The sequence below is a fragment of the Rattus norvegicus genome, chromosome 17 (genome assembly GCF_021556685.1).
Source record: "Rattus norvegicus strain SHRSP/BbbUtx chromosome 17, alternate assembly SHRSP_T2T, whole genome shotgun sequence".
Classification (NCBI taxonomy): Eukaryota; Metazoa; Chordata; class Mammalia; order Rodentia; family Muridae; genus Rattus; species Rattus norvegicus.
In genome coordinates, this window is record NC_141550.1 from 60,672,312 (window position 1) to 60,692,231 (window position 19,920).

General features: G+C 42.7%; 1 long non-coding RNA gene across 3 annotated transcripts; it reads left to right on the forward strand.

The window, feature by feature from the left end:
• The first annotated feature begins 1,139 nt into the window (after positions 1-1,139).
• On the forward strand, positions 1,140-17,270 carry LOC148000219 (uncharacterized). 3 transcript variants are annotated; one of them, XR_015641738.1, is made up of 6 exons: positions 1,204-1,257; positions 1,971-2,186; positions 2,552-2,642; positions 12,566-12,771; positions 15,062-15,163; positions 15,439-17,257. It is a non-coding gene; the product is annotated as an uncharacterized LOC148000219 (long non-coding RNA). The 3 variants fall into 3 exon arrangements; XR_015641736.1 differs by lacking the exons at positions 12,566-12,771; positions 15,062-15,163 and having other exon boundaries at positions 1,162-1,257; positions 15,439-17,268; XR_015641737.1 differs by lacking the exons at positions 1,971-2,186; positions 12,566-12,771; positions 15,062-15,163 and having other exon boundaries at positions 1,140-1,257; positions 15,439-17,270.
• The last annotated feature ends 2,650 nt before the right edge of the window (positions 17,271-19,920 follow it).

Consider the following 19,920-nt stretch of genomic DNA (forward strand, 5'->3'; position numbering starts at 1 on the left):
TTACTATTTATTATCCTTTGTAGTGCTGTATTTGTAGAAAGATATTGTGTAAATTTGGTTTTGTCATGGAATATCTTGGTTTCTCCATCTATGTTAATTGAGAGTTTTGCAGGATACAGTAACCTGGGCTGGCATTTGTGTTCTCTTAGGGTCTGTATGACATCAGTCCAGGATCTTCTGGCTTTCATAGTCTCTGGCGAGAAGTCTGGTGTGATTCTGATATGTCTGCCTTTATATGTTACTTGAGCTTTTTCCCTTACTGTTTTTAATATTCTTTCTTTATTTTGTGCATTTGGTGTTTTGACTATTATGTGACGGGAGGTGTTTCTTTTCTGGTCCAATCTATTTGGAGTTCTGTAGGCTTCTTGTATGCCTATGGGTATCTCTTTTTTTAGGTTAGGGAAGTTTTCTTCTATGATTTTGTTGAAGATATTTACTGGTCCTTTGAGCTGGGAGTCTTCACTCTCTTCTATACCTATTATCCTTAGGTTTGATCTTCTCATTGAGTCCTGGATTTCCTGTATGTTTTGGACCAGTAGCTTTTTCCCTTTTACATTATCTTTGACTGTTGAGTCGATGATTTCTATGGAATCTTCTGCTCCTGAGATTCTCTCTTCTATCTCTTGTATTCTGTCGGTGATGCTTGTATCTATGGCTCCTTGTCTCTTCCTTTGGTTTTCTATATCCAGGGTTGTTTCCATGTGTTCTTTCTTGATTGCTTCTATTTCCATTTTTAATTCCTTCAACTGTTTGATTGTGTTTTCCTGGAATTCTTTCAGGGATTTTTGTGATTTCTCTCTGTAGGCTTATACTTGTTTATTTATGTTTTCCTGTGTTTCTCTAAGGGAGTTCTTCATGTCTTTCTTGAAGTCCTCCAGCATCATGATCAAATATGATTTTGAAACTATATCTTGCTTTTCTGGTGTATTTGGATATTCCGTGTTTGTTTTGGTGGGAGAATTGGGCTCCGATGATGCCATGTAGTCTTGGTTTCTGTTCCTTGGGTTCCTGTGCTTGCCTCTCGCCATCAGATTATCTCTAGTGTTACTTTGTTCTGCTATTTCTGACAGTGGCTAGACTGTCCTATAAGCCTGTGTGTCAGGAGTGCTGTAAACCTGTTTTCCTGTTTTCTTTCAGCCAGTTATGGGGACAGAGTGTTCTGCTTTCGGTCGTGTAGTTTTTCCTATCTATAGGTCTTCAGCTGTTCCTGTGGGCCTGTGTCTTGAGTTCACCAGGCAGGTCACTTGGAGCTGGAAGGTTTGTCTTACCTGTGGTCCGGAGGCTCAAGTTTGCTCGTGGGGTGTTTCTTATGAGCTCTCCTCGGCCGCAGCAACCAGGAAGATCTGCGCCGCCCTTTCCGGGAGCTTCCGTGCACCAGGGTTCCAGATGGCGTTTGGTATTTTCCTCTGGAGTCAGAGATGTGGGAAAAGTGTAGTCTCTTCTGGTTTCCCAGGCGTGTCTGCCTCTCTGAAGGTTTAGCTCTCCCTCCCGTGGGATTTGGGTGCAGAGAACTGTTTATCCGGTCAGCCCCTTGAGGTTTTGGCGGTGTCTCAGATGCAGGGGATTTCCTGCTCCTGTGCCCTTGTCCAAGGGAATCCAGAGGCCGTATACCGTTTCCTCTTGGGCCAGGGATGTGGGCAGGGGTGGGCACTGTTGGTGGTCTCTTCTGCTCTGCAGCCTCAGGAGTGCCCACCTGTCTAGGCGGTGAGCTCTCTCTCCCAAGGTGTTTGGGAGCAGTGAGCTGGAGGCAGGGAGAGTGAGATTGGGACTCCCGCTAAAAACCGGAAGTGTCTGGTCCTAGAGGAATTTTGCCTCTGTGTGTCCCGAGGTCACCAGTCAGGTTGCTTGCAGCAGAAAAGTTGGTCTTACCTGTGGTCCCGAGGCTCAAGTTTGCTTTTATGGTGTTGCTATGAGCTCTCCGCCTAGATATATTTCTTTACTTACATTTCAAATGTTATTCCCCTTCCCAGGTTCCTGTCCATAAGCCCCCATCTTCTCCCCTCCTCTCCCCTCCCTCTCCCGTCCCCTCCCCTCCTCCATATGGGCATTCCCCCTATACATCCCCCTTACTGCCCCCCCCATATTCCCCTGTACTGGGTGTCCAACCTTGATAGGACCAAGGGCTTCCCCTTCCACTCGTGCCCCAACAAGGCTATGGTCTGCTACACATGCAGTTGGAGCCCTGGGTAAGTCCATGTATAGCTTTTTTGGTAGTGGTTTAGTCCCTGGAAGCTCTGGTTGGTTGGCATTGTTGTTTTTATGGGGTTGCAAGCTCTTTCAACTCTTTCAGTACTTCCTCTGATTCCCCCCAAGGGGGTCCTGTTCTCAGTTAAGTGGTTTGCTACTAGCATTGACCTCTTTATTGGGCATGCTCTAAATGTGTCTCTCAGGAGAGATCTATATCCAGTCCCTTTCAGCATGCATTTTTTAGCTTCATCAATCTTATCTAGATTTGGTGGCTGTATATATATGGGTCACATGTAGGGCAGTCTCTGAATGGCCTTTCCTTGAGACGCTGCTCTAAACTTTGCTTCCATATACCCTCCTATAGGTATTTTCCCCCTTTTAAGAAGGAGTGAGAGCATCTGCATTTTGGTCATCCTTCGTCTTGAGCATCCAGTGGCCTGTGGATTGCGTCTTGGGTAATTTGAGCTTTTTGGCTAATATCCACTTATCAATGAGTGCATATCAAATGTTTTTTTTATGCGATTGAGGTACCTCACTCAGGATGATATTATCTAGTTCATTCCATTTGCCTATGAATTTCATGAAGTCATTGCTTTTGATAGCTGAGTAGTACTTCATTGTGTAGATGTACCACATTTTTTGAATCCGTTCTTCTGTTGAAGGGCATCTGGGTTCTTTCCAGCTTCTGGCTATTATAAATAAGGCTGCTACAAGCATAGTGAAGCATGTGTTTTTGTTGCATGTTGGAGCATCTTTTGGGTATATGCCCAAGAGAGGTATAGCTGGGTTCTCAGGTAATACTATGTTCTATTTTCTGAGGAACCTCCAGATTGATTTCCAGAGTGGTTGTACCAGTTTGCAATCCCACCAACAATGGAGGAGTGTTCCTCTTTCTCCACATCCTTGCCAGCATCTGCTGTCCCCTGAGGTTTTGATCTTAGCCATTCTGACTGGTGTGAGGTGGAATCTCAGGGTTGTTTTGATTTGCATTTCTCTGATGACTAAGGATGTTGAACATTTCTTTAGATGCTTTTTGGCCATTTGATAATCCTCAGCTGAGAATGCTTTGTTTAGCTTTGTACCCTATTTTTAACAGGGTTATTTGACTTTCTGGAGTCTAACTTCTTGAATTCTTTGTATATTTTGGATATTAGCCCTCTATCAGATGTAGGATTGGTAAAGATCTTTTCCCAATGTGTTGGTTGCCATTTTGTCCTAATGACAATGTCTTTTGCCTTAGAGGGAGCTTTGCAGTTTTATGAAGTGTCATTTGTCAATTCTTGATCTTAGAGCATGAGCCATTGGTGTTTTATTCAGGAAATTTTCTCCAGTGCCCATGTGTTTGAGACTCTTCCCCACTTTTTCTTCTATTAGTTTGAGCGTATCTGGTTTGATGTGGAGGTCCTTGATCCACTTGGACTTAAGCTTTGTACAGGGTGATAAGAATGGATCGACGTGCATTCTTCATGCTGACCTCCAGTTGAACCAGCACCATTTCTTGAAAATGCTATCTTTCTTCCATTGGATGGTTTTAGCTCCTTTGTCAAAGATCAAGTGACCATAGGTGTGTGGGTTCATTTCTGGGTCTTCAATTCTGTTACACTGATCTATTTACCTGTGTCTGTACCAATACCATACAGTTTTTATGACTATTGCTCTGTAATACTGCTTGAGGTCAGGGATGGTGATTCCCTTAGAAGTTCTTTTATTGCTATCCTGGGTTTTTTGTTATTCCAAATGAATTTGCAAATTGCTCTTTCTATCTCTATAACGAATTGAGTAGGAATTTTGATGGGGACTGCATTGAATCTGTAGATTGCTTTTGGCAAAATGGCTATCTTTACTATATTAGTCCTGCCAATCAGTGAGCATGGAAGATCTCTCCATCTTCTGAGAACTTTCTCAATTTCTTTCTTCAACGACTTGATGTCTATACTTGTTTAGTTAAAGTCACATCAAGATATTTTATATTATTTTGAACTATTGTGAAGGGTGTCATTTCCTTATTTTCTTTCTCAGCCTGTTTATTTTTTGAGTAGAGGAAGGCTACTGATTTGTTTGAATTAATTTTATACCCCGACACTTTGCTGAAGTTAAGTAGTTTTCTGTTAGAACTTTTGGGGTCACTTAAGTACACTATCATATCATCTGCATGTTGTGATTTTGATTTCTTCCCTTCCAATCTGTATCCCTTTGACCTCCTTTCACTCTCTGATTGCTCTGGCTAGGACTTCGAGTAGTATATTGAATACGTAGGGAGAGAATGGGCAGCCTTGTCTAGTCCCTGATTTTGGTGGGATTGCTTCAAGTTTCTCTCCATTTAGTTTGATGTTAGCTACTGGTCTGCTGTATATTGCTTTTACTATGTTTAGATATGGGCCTTGAATTCCTGATCTTTCCAGGACTTTTATCATGAAGGGGTTTTGAATTTTGTCAAATGCTTTCTCAGCACCTAATGAAATGATCATGTGGTTCTTATCTTTGAGTTTGTTTATATAGTGGATTACATTGATGTATTTTCATATATTAAACAATCCCTGCATCCCTGGGATGAAGCCTACTTGATCATGATGGATGATCATTTTGATGTGTTCTTGGTATCGGTTTGCAAGAATTTTATTGAGTATTTTTGTGTCAATATTCATAAGGGAAATTGGCCTGAAGTTCTCTTTCTTCCTTGTGTATTTGTGTGGTTTTGGTATAAGAGTAATTGTGGCTTCATAAAAGGAATTTGGTAGTGCTCCATCTGTTTCTATTTTGTGGAATAGTTCGGACAGTATTGGTATGGTATTAGGTATTCTACAAAGGTCTGATAGAATTTTGCACTGAACCCGTCTGGACCTGGACTCTTTTTGGTTGGGAGACTTTTTTTTTTATTAACTTGAGTATTTCCTATATACATTTCGAGTGTTATTCCCTTTCCCGATTTCCGGGCAAACATCCCCCTCCCCCCTCCCCTTCCTTATGGGTGTTCCCCTCCCCATCCTTCCCCCATTGCCGCCCTCCCCCCAACAGTCTAGTTCACTGGGGGTTCAGTCTTAGCAGGACCCAGGGCTTCCCCTTCCACTGGTGCTCTTACTAGGATATTTATTGCTACCTATGAGGTCAGAGTCCAAGGTCAGTCCATGTATATAGTCTTTAGGTAGTGGCTTAGTCCCTGGAAGCTCTGGTTGCTTGGTATTGTGGTACATATGGGGTCTCGAGCCCCTTTAAGCTCTTCCAGTTCTTTCTCTGATTCCTTCAAAAGGGGTCCTATTCTCAGTTCAGTGGTTTGCTGCTGGCATTCGCCTCTGTATTTGCTGTATTCTGGCTGTGTCTCTCAGGAGAGATCTACATCCGGCTCCTGTCTGCCTGCACTTCTTTGCTTCATCCATCTTGTCTAATTGGGTGGCTGTATATGTATGGGCCACATGTGGGGCAGGCTCTGAATGGGTGTTCCTTCAGTCTCTGTTTCAATCTTTGCCTCTCTATTCCTTGCCAAGGGTATTCTTGTTCCCCCTTTTAAAGAAGGAGTGAAGCATTCACATTTTGATCATCCGTCTTGAGTTTCATTTGTTCTAGGCATCTAGGGTGATTCAAGCATTTGGGCTAACAGCCACTTATCAATGAGTGCATACCATGTGTGTCTTTCTGTGATTGGGTTAGCTCACTCAGGATGATATTTTCCATTTCCAACCATTTGCCTATGAATTTCATAAAGTCATTGTTTTTGATAGCTGAGTAATGTTCCATTGTGTAGATGTACCACATTTTCTGTATCCATTCCTCTGTTGAAGGGCATCTGGGTTCTTTCCAGCTTCTGGCTATTATAAATAAGGCTGCGATGAACATAGTGGAGCACGTGTCTTTTTTATATGTTGGGGCATCTTTTGGGTATATGCCCAAGAGAGGTATAGCTGGATCCTCAGGCAGTTCAATGTCCAATTTTCTGAGGAACCTCCAGACTGATTTCCAGAATGGTTGTATCAGTCTGCAACCCCACCAACAATGGAGGACTGTTCCTCTTTCTCCACATCCTCGCCAGCATCTGCTGTCACCTGAGTTTTTGATCTTAGCCATTCTCACTGGTGTGAGGTGAAATCTCAGGGTTGTTTTGATTTGCATTTCCCTTATGACTAAAGATGTTGAACATTTCTTTAGGTGTTTCTCAGCCATTCGGCATTCCTCAGCTGTGAATTCTTTGTTTAGCTCTGAACCCCATTTTTTAATAGGGTTATTTGTCTCCCTGTGGTCTAACTTCTTGAGTTCTTTGTATATTTTGGATGTAAGGCCTCTATCTGTTGTAGGATTGGTAAAGATCTTTTCCCAATCTGTTGGTTGCCGTTTTGTCCTAACCACAGTGTCCTTTGCCTTACAGAAGCTTTGCAGTTTTATGAGATCCCATTTGTCAATTCTTGATCTTAGAGCATAAGCCATTGGTGTTTTGTTCAGGAAATTTTTTCCAGTGCCCATGTGTTCGAGATGCTGCCCTAGTTTTTCTTCTATTAGTTTGAGTGTATCTGGTTTGATGTGGAGGTCCTTGATACACTTTGACTTAAGGTTTGTACAGGGTGATAAACATGGATCGATCTGCATTCTTCTACATGTTGCCCTCCAGTTGAACCAGCACCATTTGCTGAAAATGCTATCTTTTTTCCATTGGATGGTTTTGGCTCCTTTGTCAAAAATCAAATGACCATAGGTGTGTGGGTTCATTTCTGGGTCTTCAATCCTATTCCATTGGTCTATCTGTCTGTCTCTGTACCAATACCATGCAGTTTTTATCACTATTGCTCTGTAATACTGCTTGAGTTCAGGGATAGTGATTCCCCCTGAAGTCCTTTTATTGTTCAGGATAGTTTTAGCTATCCTGGGTTTTTGTTATTCCAGATGAATTTGCAAATTGTTCTGTCTAACTCTTTGAAGAATTGGATTGGTATTTTGATGGGGATTGCATTGAATCTGTAGATTGCTTTTGGTAAAATGGCCATTTTTACTATATTAATCCTGCCAATCCATGAGCATGGGAGATCTTTCCATCTTCTGAGGTCTTCTTCAATTTCTTTCTTTTTTTTTTTTTTTTTTTTTTTTGGTTCTTTTTTTCGGAGCTGGGGACCGAACCCAGGACCTTGTGCTTCCTAGGTAAGCGCTCTACCACTGAGCTAAATCCCCAGCCCCCCTTCAATTTCTTTCTTCAGAGTCTTGAAGTTCTTATTGTACAAATCTTTTACTTGCTTGGTTAAAGTCACACCGAGGTACTTTATATTGTTTGGGTCTATTATGAAGGGTGTCGTTTCCCTAATTTCTTTCTCGGCTTGTTTCTCTTTTGTGTAGAGGAAGGCTATTGATTTATTTGAGTTAATTTTATACCCAGCCACTTTGCTGAAGTTGTTTATCAGCTTTAGTAGTTCTCTGGTGGAACTTTTGCGATCACTTAAATATACTATCATATCATCTGCAAATAGTGATATTTTGACTTCTTCTTTTCCGCTCTGTATCCCCTTGACCTCCTTTTGTTGTCTGACTGCTCTGGCTAGAACTTCAAGAACTATATTAAATAAGTAGGGAGAGAGTGGGCAGCCTTGTCTAGTCCCTGATTTTTGTGGGATTGCTTCAAGTTTCTCTCCATTTAGTTTAATGTTAGCAACTGGTTTGGTGTATATGGCTTTTACTATGTTTAGATATGGGCCTTGAATTCCTATTCTTTCCAGGACTTTTATCATGAAGGGGTGTTGAATTTTGTCAAATGCTTTCTCAGCATCTAATGAAATGATCATGTGGTTTTGTTCTTTCAGTTTATTTATATAATGGATCACGTTGATGGTTTTTCGTATATTGAACCATCCCTGCATGCCTGGGATGAAGCCTACTTGATCATGGTGGATGATTGTTTTGATGTGCTCTTGGATTCGGTTTGTCAGAATTTTATTGAGTATTTTTGCGTCGATACTCATAAGGGAAATTGGTCTGAAGTTCTCTTTCTTTGTTGGGTCTTTGTGTGGTTTGGGTATAAGAGTAATTGTGGCTTCATAGAAGGAATTCGGTAGTGCTCCATCTATTTCAATTTTGTGGAATATTTTGGATATATTGGCATGAGGTCTTCTATGAAGGTCTGATAGAATTCTGCACTAAACCTGTCTGGACCTGGGCTCTTTTTGGTTGGGAGACCTTTAATGACTGCTTCTATTTCCTTACGAGTTATGGGGTTGTTTAACTGGTTTATCTGTTCCTGATATAACTTCGGTACCTGGTATCTGTCTAGGAAATTGTCCATTTCCTGTAGATTTTCAAGTTTTGTTGAATATAGGCTTTTATAGTAAGATCTGATTATTTTTTGAATTTCCTCTGAATGTGTAGTTATGTCTCCCTTTTCATTTCTGATTTTGTTAATTTGGACACACTCTGTGTCCTCTCGTTAGTCTGGCTAAGGGTTTATCTATCTTGTTGATTTTCTCAAAGAACCGACTTTTGGTTCTGTTGATTCTTTCTATGGTCCTTTTTGTTTCTACTTGGTTGATTTCAGCTCTGAGTTTGATTATTTCCTGCCTTCTACTCCTCCTGGGTGTATTTGCTTCTTTTTGTTCTAGAGCTTTTAGGTGTGCTGTCAAGCTGCTGACATATGCTCTCTCCTGTTTCTTTCTGCAGGCACTCAGCGCTATGAGTTTTCCTCTTAGCACAGCTTTCATTGTGTCCCATAAGTTTGGGTATGTAGTTCCTTCATTTTCATTAAATTCTAAAAAGTCTTTAATTTCTTTCTTTATTTCTTCCTTGACCAGGTTATCGTTGAGTAGAACTTTGTTCAACTTCCACATGTATGTGGGCGTTCTTCCCTCATTGTTATTGAAGACCAGCTTTAGCCCGTGGTGGTTGGATAGCACGCATGGGATTATTTCTATCTTTCTGTACCTGTTGAGGCCCGTTTTTTGACCAATTATATGGTCAATTTTGGAGAAAGTACCATGAGGAGCTGAGAAGAATGTATATCCTTTTGCTTTAGGATAGAATGTTCTATAAATATCTCTTAAGTCCAATTGGCTCGTGACTTCTCTTAGTCTGTCTACGTCTCTGTTTATTTTCTGTTTCCATGATCTGTCCATTGATGAGAGTGGGGTGTTGAAATCTCCTACTGTTATTGTGTGAGGTGCAATGTGTGTTTTGAGCTTTAGTAAGGTTTCTTTTACGTATGTAGGTGCCCTTGTATTTGGGGCATAGATATTTAGGATTGAGAGTTCATCCTGGTGGATTTTTCCTTTGATGAATATGAAGTGTCCTTCCTTATCTTTTTTGATGACTTTTAGTTGAAAATTGATTTTATTTGATATTAGAATGGCTACTCCAGCTTTCTTCTTCAGACCATTTGCTTGGAAAGTTGTTTTCCAGCCTTTCACTCTGAGGTAGTGTCTGTCTTTGTCTCTGAGGTGTGTTTCCTGTAGGCAGCAGAATGCAGGGTCCTCGTTGCGTATCCAGTTTGTTAATCTATGTCTTTTTATTGGGGAGTTGAGGCCATTGATGTTGAGAGATATTAAGGAATAGTGATTATTGCTTCCTGTTATATTCATATTTGGATGTGAGGTTATGTTTGTGTGCTTTTCTTCTCTTTGTTTTGTTGCCAAGACGATTAGTTTCTTGCTTCTTCTAGGGTATAGCTTGCCTCCTTATGTTGGGCTTTACCATTTATTATCCTTTGTAGTGCTGTATTTGTAGAAAGATATTGTGTAAATTTGGTTTTGTCATGGAATATCTTGGTTTCTGCATCTATGTTAATTGAGAGTTTTCCAGGATACAGTAACCTGGGCTGGCATTTGTGTTCTCTTAGGGTCTGTATGACATCAGTCCAGGATCTTCTGGCCTTCATAGTTTCTGGCGAAATGTCTGGTGTGATTCTGATATGTCTGCCTTTATATGTTACTTGAGCTTTTTCCCTTACTGTTTTTAATATTCTTTCTTTATTTTGTGCATTTGGTGTTTTGACAATTATGTGATGGGAGGTGTTTCTTTTCTGGTCCAATCTATTTGGAGTTCTGTAGGCTTCTTTTATGCCTATGGGTATCTCTTTTTTTAAGTTAGGGAGGTTTTCTTCTATGATTTTGTTGAAGATATTTACTGGTCCTTTGAGCTGGGAGTCTTCACTCTCTTCTATACCTATTATCCTTAGGTTTGATCTTCTCATTGAGTCCTGGATTTCCTGTATGTTTTGGACCAGTAGCTTTTTCTGCTTTACATTATCTTTGACAGTTGAGTCAATGATTTCTATGGAATCTTCTGCTCCTCAGATTCTCTCTTCCATCTCTTGTATTCTGTCGGTGAAGCTTGTATCTACAGCTCTTTGTCTCTTCTTTTGGTTTTCTATATCCAGGGTTGTTTCCATGTGTTCTTTCTTGATTGCTTCTATTTCCATTTTTAATTCCTTCAACTGTCTGATTGTGTTTTCCTGGAATTCTTTCAGGGATATTTGCGATTCCTCTCTGTAGGCTTCTACTTGTTTATTAATGTTTTCCTGTGTTTCTCTAAGGGAGTTCTTCACGTCTTTCTTGAAGTCCTCCAGTATCATGATCAAATATGATTTTGAAACTATATCTTGCTTTTCTGGTGTGTTTGGATATTCCATGTTTGTTTTGGTGGGAGAATTGGGCTCCGATGATGCCATGTAGTCTTGGTTTCTGTTCCTTGGGTTCCTGTGCTTGCCTCTCGCCATCAGATTATCTCTAGTGTTACTTTGTTCTGCTATTTCTGACAGTGGCTAGACTGTCCTATAAGCCTGTGTGTCAGGAGTGCTGTAGACCTGTTTTCCTGTTTTCTTTCACCTAGTTATGGGGACAGAGTGTTCTGCTTTCGGGCGTGTAGTTTTTCCTATCTATAGGTCTTCAGCTGTTCCTGTGGGCCTGTGTCTTGACTTCACCAGGCAGGTCACTTGCAGCAGAAAAGTTGGTCTTACCTGTGGTCCGGAGGCTCAAGTTTGCTCGTGGGGTGCTGCCCACGAGTTCTCTGCGGCAGCAGCAACCAGGAAGATCCCTGCCGTCTTTTCCGGGAGCTTCCGTGCACCAGGGTTCCAGATGGAGTTTGGTGTTTTCCTCTGGCCTCAGAGATGTGTGCAGAGTGCAGTCTCTTCTGGTTTCCCAGGCGTGTCTGCCTCTCTGAAGGTTTAGCTTTCCCTCCCACGGGATTTGGGTGCAGAGAACTGTTTATCCGGTAGATCCCTTCAGGTTCTGGCGGTGTCTCAGACGCAGCGGGGAGACTTTTAATAACTGCTTCTATTTCTTTAGCAATTATGTGGTTGTTTAGATGGTTTATTTGATCCTGATTCAACTTTGGTACCTGGTATCTGTCTAGAAAATTGTCTATTTCCTCCAGATTTTCCAGTTTTGTTGAATATAGGCTTTTGTAGTAGGATCTGATTATTTTTTTTAATTTCTTCAGATTCTGTAGTTATGTCTCCCTTTTCATTTCTGATTTTGTTAATTTGGAACACTTTCTGTGACCTCTGGTTAATCTGGCTAAGGATTTATCTATCTTGTTGACTTTGTCAAAGAACCAGCTGCTGGTTGTGTTGATTCTTTGTATAGTTCTTTTTGTCTCTACTTGGTTAATTTGAGCTCTGAGTTTGATTATTTCCTGCCTTTTAAGTCCTCTTCACTTTATTTATTTCTTTTTGTTCTAGATCTTTTTTTCCCTCTTTTTTCTTTTTTTTTGGAGCTGGGGACCGAACCCAGGGCCTTGCGCTTGCTAGGCAAGTGCTCTACCACTGAGCTAAATCCCCAACCCCCCTATAACTCTTAATTCTTTGTGGGATCTTATTATTTTTTCAAATTTGATTTTGCAATGATTATACAATATCTTTTTTTAACCTGCTTTTGGAGTATCAATAAAGACTGGGGAAAATAAAGGCTAGAGAGCAAGCGAGAAAGCATATGAGAGCATGTGTGAGCATGTATAAGCATATGGAAAGCACGTGGAGAGCAAGTGGAGAGTGAGGTATGCATGAGGTGTGTGTGTGTGTGTGTGAGAGAGAGAGGGAGAGAGAGAGACAGAGAGAGAGAGAGAGAGAGCATGAGATGAGCATGTGAAAAGTGAGTGAAGAGAATATGAGGTGTGTGGCAAAGTGTGTGAGAGTGAAAGGAGAGTGCATGTGGCATGTGTGAGATGTGTGTGAGGTGTGTACAATGAGTGTGTGTGAGATGAAAGGAGAATGAATATAGGTGTGGAGGAGTGTACAAGGTCAAGAAAAGCAGAGTGTGCAAGGGAATGCAGAGTGTGTGCAGCCTCAAGCTGTGAGTGAGTGAGCAAGAGAGAAAGTGAGCAGAGGGTAAAAGAGAAGAAAGAGAAACTTTAAGCCTTGAAAACTTGCCCGTCAGTTTGTACTCAAACAACAGTCTATGTGTACTTATTATATGCTTTCCAGATACCCCTGCTTCCAGTTGAGAACTCCAATCCTGTGTCGAGGCTGGACTCCCGCAACCTTTCATCACCTTGTTATCTCTAGTGCTAGCTGGTCTTGTTGTCTCTGATGGTGGTGTGTCCCTCCTGTAAGCCTGTGTGTCAGCAGTTCTGGGAGACCATCTCTTTCCAGGCAGAATCTGAGTACACAGAGCACAGGGTCAGTTCCAGGTACAAATGGAAACAGGAAGAAGTTACTTTTTTTTTTTTTTTGAGATGCGTGTTTTAAAAATGTAGCTAACACTGGAGTCAACATTACAAAAACCAAAACCAAAACCAAAAACCAAAACCCAAAAACAAAACAAAACAAAACAAAAAGTAGCCCTGCCTGGATGGTGACAGGGTGAGTGATTTTGTAATTTTGCCAGCATGTCAGGTGAAGGAGGACAGACCAGACTGATAGGTATATAATTTGGGGACTTTAGCTTGATCCAAGGAATATTGAATTTCCAACCTTGGAGCTCCATCTAATGCATTTTCAGAGTTAAGTCAGCTCAGATGTTTGAGACACAACGTCTTGGCTGTAGCTGTGTGTCGTGTTACAGATCACAGCAGCTCACACTGCACATAGCAGCCAGGTCGAAGAGTTGTATTAATGCCAGGAGGGATGGCCGGGGAGTATGAGCAACCTAGGCAAAACATAGCAAGTGATATCTCATGGTTATTAACAGGGAAGTGGACAGAATAGCATAGAAGGTGGATATCTGCCCAACTCTGGTGCTTTAATGCTTATTATAAACACAAAGGCTTTTGTCTCTTTTACCTGGTACCTCTATGATTTAAGTGGGGTCAGAAAGCTCCAAATAATATTTACCACAACAAAATGGCTATAATTATGGCTCGTGTCCAATGAGTGAAATGAAGTGGAAGGTAAGATGGCAGAGGATACTCAGTAGTCACAGCTCTGGTTCTTTCTAGAAAATGTCATACTGTGCTTTCAGATACCTTTTCTTTAAGGAAGATGAGGGGAGGGATTGTTCAGTAACCCATTATTAGATGTGGAAGTAGAAGGGCAACATGCTGCTCCCTGTGATGGTGCATGCCTGTAATCTCAGAACCAAACAGACAAGGCAGGAAGATCATAAGGCCAAGGCCCAGCTCAGCTATCTAATGAATTTGAAGCTAGTCTAAGCTAAAACCCTGACAGGTTTACTGCCCCAGTCAAACTCCTCACCTGGCACTGTCCCAGAGGGGTCGCGTCTGCTCGAAAGCACAGAAGGGCACTTGGCTCCAGAAGTCAGAGCTCCTCTACCCCCTTACCCCCTGTCCCCTGCCTCACTGGATTAGTGAAAAAACCATGAGAGTCATGGTATTTCACCAGCAGCCTGCAATGGAAGAGGGGGAGGAGGATGATAACAATTATAATAATGTTAAAATATGTTTGGTAGACACAGTACCACAGTCGCACTCAGGAAGAAACCCTGAGAGCCTCAGTGAGACCATGTGTTTAGGTCTCTGAGGGTAAGGGATGCAAAACTAATCCATAGGCTTTCTGGCTAGCAGATACAATTAAATCAAATTAAATTAAGAATCGAGCAAATGAAAAGACACAGCATAAGAAAGGAGTTTCCCAGCACGGTGCCATGAGCTGAGGGCAGTGAGGCAGCAAGTCCATGGGCTGTGGGTAGGTTGCTGAGTCCCGAGAGCTGAGGGACAAGGACCGGGACTAGCCACGGCTCAAGATCTTTCAGAACAACTTCCTTCAAAGCGTTTGCTCCCTGTAAGGTCTTCTCTTACTAGTATGTATTTTGGGGGTTTTGTGGTCATATGTAAAAATTGATCGCTATTCATGGGCATCTTGCTTTCCTTTGTTTCCCGATCGACTGTGCATTTATAAAGAGCCACGTTAACTAGTAAAAAAAAAAAAAAAGAAAGAAAGGAGTTTCCTCAAAAGGCTGAAAAGAGCTGGCTTGGAAAGCAGCATGGAAGCAGTTTCTCTCCCACATCACCACATACAACTTGACTACCACCTTTTCCGCATATTTTCAGCTCTTGGTTTCTAGAGTTACTGAGTTTATGCAGTACAGAGCTCAGCGAGGCAGGCAGGGACACCCCTGGGGTCTGAGAGCATGCTAGGTCAGCTTTCAGGATGGGGGCAGGAAAAAGGGATGGGGTGGGTGGGGGGAGACTGATCAAGGAATCAGTAATTGCAGGGTGGGGTTGGGCATAAGTGGAAAAGGGGTTTCCTTTGGAGGTGGTTAAAAAATAGAACTGTTTTAGCAAAATAAAAACGTGGTCAAATACAGCCACATTGGGAAGATTGTTAAAGAGAATGCAGTTCAGAGTGTGGAACCCAGAGCTTGGGACATTGTAGACCATGGGCCTCCCACCCCCGCCCCCTGTAAACCAGGCACCAAGCACCCCTTTCCTTGTTTGTTTGCTTGTTAGTTTGTTTTATCCCAAGTTAATAATTATACTTATTTGGGTTTTTTTTTTCTATTCATTTATTTGGTTGGGGTAGGGGACTCTACAGAGCCCTGGAAATCACTATGTAGATCAGCTCCGCCCCCTGTTCCCAGCATTCCACCTGCCTCTGTCTCCTCCCTGAGTGATGAGATTAAAGGTTCGTAAGGCCACACCCGGTTTCAGTTTTTCTTTAACCACAGGAAGGGTTTTTGGATTTTCTTTTGTTTTCAGTTGGTCTCTGTTTTTAATTTCTTTTTCTGTTACTTTATTGTATGCTTGGTTCAAATTCAAGTTGTGACTGTGTGGTGTGTGTGTGTGTGTGTGTGTGTGTGTGTGTGTGTGTGTGTGTGTGTTTCCCTGGAAGGTTTTGCATCTGCATATCTGTTCCTAATTTCTTGTTCTGTCATTCGATTGTGCATTGACCTCACCAAGATGGAAGCTGACCTGTGGAAGCTGCCTCCAGCTCGGTTGCTGACTGACCTCGCCAGCTCGGTTGCTGACTGACCTCACCAGCTCGGTTGCTGACTGACCTCGCCAGCTCGGTTGCTGACTGACCTCACCATCTCGGTTGCTGACTGACCTCGCCATCTCGGTTGCTGACTGACCTCACCATCTCGGTTGCTGACTGACCTCGCCAGCTCGGTTGCTGACTGACCTCACCAGCTCGGTTGCTGACTGACCTCGCCAGCTCGGTTGCTGACTGACCTCGCCATCTCGGTTGCTGACTGACCTCGCCAGCTCGGTTGCTGACTGACCTCGCCAGCTCGGTTGCTGACTGACCTCGCCAGCTCGGTTGCTGACTGACCTCGCCAGCTCGGTTGCTGACTGACCTCGCCAGCTCGGTTGCTGACTGACCTCGCCAGCTCGGTTGCTGACTGACCTCGCCAGCTCGGTTGCTGACTGACCTCGCCAGCTCGGTTGCTGACTGACCTCGCCAGCTCGGTTGCTGACTGACCTCGCCAGCTCGGTTGCTGACTGACCTCGCCAGCTCGGTTGCTGACTGACCTCGCCAGCTCGGTTGCTGACTGACCTCGCCAGCTCGGTTGCTGACTGACCTCGCCAGCTCGGTTGCTGACTGACCTCGCCAGCTCGGTTGCTGACTGACCTCGCCAGCTCGGTTGCTGACTGACCTCACCAGCTCGGTTGCTGACTGACCTCGCCATCTCGGTTGCTGACTGACCTCGCCAGCTCGGTTGCTGACTGACCTCGCCAGCTCGGTTGCTGACTGACCTCGCCAGCTCGGTTGCTGACTGACCTCACCAGCTCGGTTGCTGACTGACCTCACCAGCTCGGTTGCTGACTGACCTCACCAAGATGGAGGCAGCTGCCCATGTGACCTAATGTTCCAGGTCATTTCCGTTTCTCCCTTTCCCAGCCTTTAGGGGAACCGAACTTAATTAAACCCAGTTTGCACGTGCAGAATGGTGAGGAGGCACCCAAAAGCCGCCAGAAGCCTCGTATCATCCACATGTTTTCCTTCTGCCTTTGTCTATTGCTTTTAAATGACACACTCACTCTGAATCTATCTTTAAAATTTCTTTTTTAATCTTTAATTAAATGTGTAATTAAAATTTCTTTTTTAATCTTTAATTAAAATGTGTAGCAAAAGATAAATATAATCAGTAATCCAGGAACTCCTACTCTATGCCAGGCAGACTTAGTTATATGTTAGCCAGTCAAATTAGGTAAAAATTTATATCCACATAAATATCATTCACTAAGAAACCCTGTTTGAAGAAAAAAGAAAGAAAGGGAGAGAGAGCAAACTTAGGTATTTTTTGTTTTGTTTTGTTTTGTTTGTTTGTTTATTTGAGATGTCATTTCTCTGTGTAGTTCTGATAGACAAGAACAGACAAAATTTGTTTGTTTGGTCCATTTTTTGGTTGATTTTATTTTTTGTTTTGTTTTGTTTTGTTTTTCAGGAGGTGTAGCCTACAGCCTACACAAGCACAAATCTGGGGTGTACATAGTACTAATTTACAAGTAGCTATACCCACATGTGTGGTGTGGGGAAAGAGGGGCATGACCCAAATCGCACAAAAACTTCAAGAGTCATGGACCAGAATGATTAAAATGGCTGTTAAATTGACCATCCTAACATTTTTTGTTGTTATTTCTCACAATTTTATGATGTTATTGTTGTTGTTGTTGGTGGTGGTGGTTGTTTGTTTATTGGTAAGTATACTCCGGAAATATGCTTTCTTTGATCTGCATACCTTAGAGATGATCAAGTATCTTTAAGTAAAATGGGAAAACTAGCTCACACATGTCTGATTTTCCTCCTTGTTGTTTTTGTTTCATGTAACTAGGAGGGGCCTCAGATCAAATTCTGTGACATGAAAATGGATGGCAGAAGTTTAACAGTCTGGTTCTGCTCCTGCCTGTTGTGTTTCTGTCTTTCATGGGTTCAAGTCCCTCCAATCACAGGGCAGGCAAGAGGCAGCTAACAGTCATCCATAACTCTAATTTTAGCAGATCTGATCCTTTCATCTGACTTCTGAATGCATGAGACACGCACAGGGTTCACAGACAGGTAGATAGGCAGGCAGGCAGGCAGGCAGGCAGGCAGGCAGGCAGGCAGGCAGGCAGGCAGGCAGGCAGGCAGGGAACATTCCCCATCCCCACCGCCCTGCTCCCTTCCCAGTCCCTCCACACACTCGTAAAATCAGGTCAATCAGGTCATCAGGCATCTTGGCCAGCATCAGGGTCCAGAGCTGCATATGGCCCAGGACTTGTCAATTAGGGCCATAATTCAGGTTCCAGAGCTGAAGTGTGATATCCAGTGAAGATCCTACAGGGTTTTTATGCCTAAAACTGACAAACGTCTGTACCAAGTTAGTCCACCAATCTGGATTTAGGAATAGGGGAATTCCTTGGGAACACGTTTTTGTTGTGCACTTATCCTGCTCCATTAGTTGGGGTATTTGACTGTGGCAGGAACTTGCCTTGTCTAACATTCATGTCTCAACTTGCCAACCAGGAAGTTAGTTGCCCACATACACGTCTCTTTCTGCCAAGTAGGACATTGGTTCCCAGAGAAGTCTTGGGAACTTAGACTTTACTCACACCCTACTCAAAATGAAAGTCTGGTTCCAAGTAGTCTCTACACCAAATTGGTCCAGGTGTCTCTCTTATGTTGGGGTCCATCCCTGGGGCAGCTTATAAAAGCAAATACCATAAAAGCTCATACATGAGCGGGTGTAGGAAATGCTACTGGGAGGTCAGTATGGGTGCCAGATTATTGCGGGTAACTATAGAACAAAGAAAGCAGTTTGACTGGCTTCTATTGTGTTTGGTTTCGGAGGATACAGAACCTAACAGTATTTACTCAACTAGGGCAGTAAAAGCAGAAACAATATATGACAAGTATCCTTATAATATTAGTAACAGCACAAAGTGGTAGGCTAGCCAGTTAAGAGTTACCTAGCCCTTAAGTAATCTGACCAAGCCCTTAACATTACATCTAGGCTTTAAGATTTTACCTAGACCTTAACAGCCAGCAGCTTTGTCCTCTGAGCCACCAAGCATGCATACATGTATAGATGGATTGCTATCTTTTTCTGTATTTGTTCATTTAAGAGAGATGACATCTTTCTACATGGTGCCAAAACATACTAGACAGAGCAGGTTGGCCTCTCAAGTCCTGCCTATGCCTCTGCCTTCCCAGTGCTGAGATCAAAGGCATGCATTAACAAACTGCTTTCCTTTTATTTATTTCTTTCATCCTAGAAAGGTTGTGTGTATGTGTGCCTGTGTCTGTGACTGTGTCTGTGTCTGTGTCTGTGTCTTTGTGTATGGAGAGGATGTGCTGACTGTGAAGCTATGATCCAGACACTTTCTAGATCACAGTTTGAAAGTTTTTAATAAACATGTGAAGGAGAGAGGGAGAGAGAAAGGGAGAAAGGGGGGTACTTTGAAATCATCACTCAAGCTTTTTCTCTTCCTATGCCAACCCCCCATAACCACCACTTGGGAGACAGAGGGAGATGAATCTCTGAGTTTAAGTCCTGTCTGGTCTACAGAGGACTACACAGAGAAACCCTGTCTGCAAAACTATGGGAGGGAGACAAAGAGAGACAGAGAAACAGACAAAGGGAGATCTCTCTCTCTCTCTCTCTCTCTCTCTCTCTCTGTGGGCATGTGTGTGTGTGTGTGTGTGTGTGTGTGTGTGTGTGTGTGTGTGTGTGTTCAACTGAGGTGACAATGGCAGACCAGTGTTTGTCCCTCCTCTATAAGCCAGGCCACCCCATTACAGCTTTCCCCTTTTCTTTGTTTGGTTTATTCCAAGTTAATTGTATCTATTTCTATATTTTCCTTTTCATTTCTCTAGTTGAGTCAGGGGTCTCTGCACATAAGCCCTGAAAATTAGTACCTAGATCAGGTCTGCCCCCAGCTCACAGAGTTCTCTCCAGTGATGGGATTAAAGATATGCAGCCCCACACTGGCTTGCTTTCATTGTACATTTAGTTTAATGTCAATTTTTATTCATGTCTTTGAGAGGGGGGAGGGTGGGAGACAGAGAGTGACAGAGAGACAGAGATGGAGAATTGTAGGTTATTGTTCAATTTCTTCAGTAATTGTGTGTCTGTTGCCGTCTTGGCAACCATGCCCCATGTAACCTTGGGTCAGATAAAGCATAATGGTGTCAACCACATAACACCTGCTTACTTGCACTAAGCACTCTGGCTATCATTACATATGGAGAATTGTAAGGAGTCTCCTCTGATCTAGAGAGTACCCTTGAATAAAATGAGAATCACAACAAGCACCTGCTTTGGAATACAATAAATTGAAAAAACTATATGTGTAGATTTACAGACAGGAGGAAAAATAAAAACAACAGCAACAACAAAATAAACCTAAGATCACAGAGATCCTAAAGCAGAGAAACTGATGCCCTTTTTTACTGTTTGG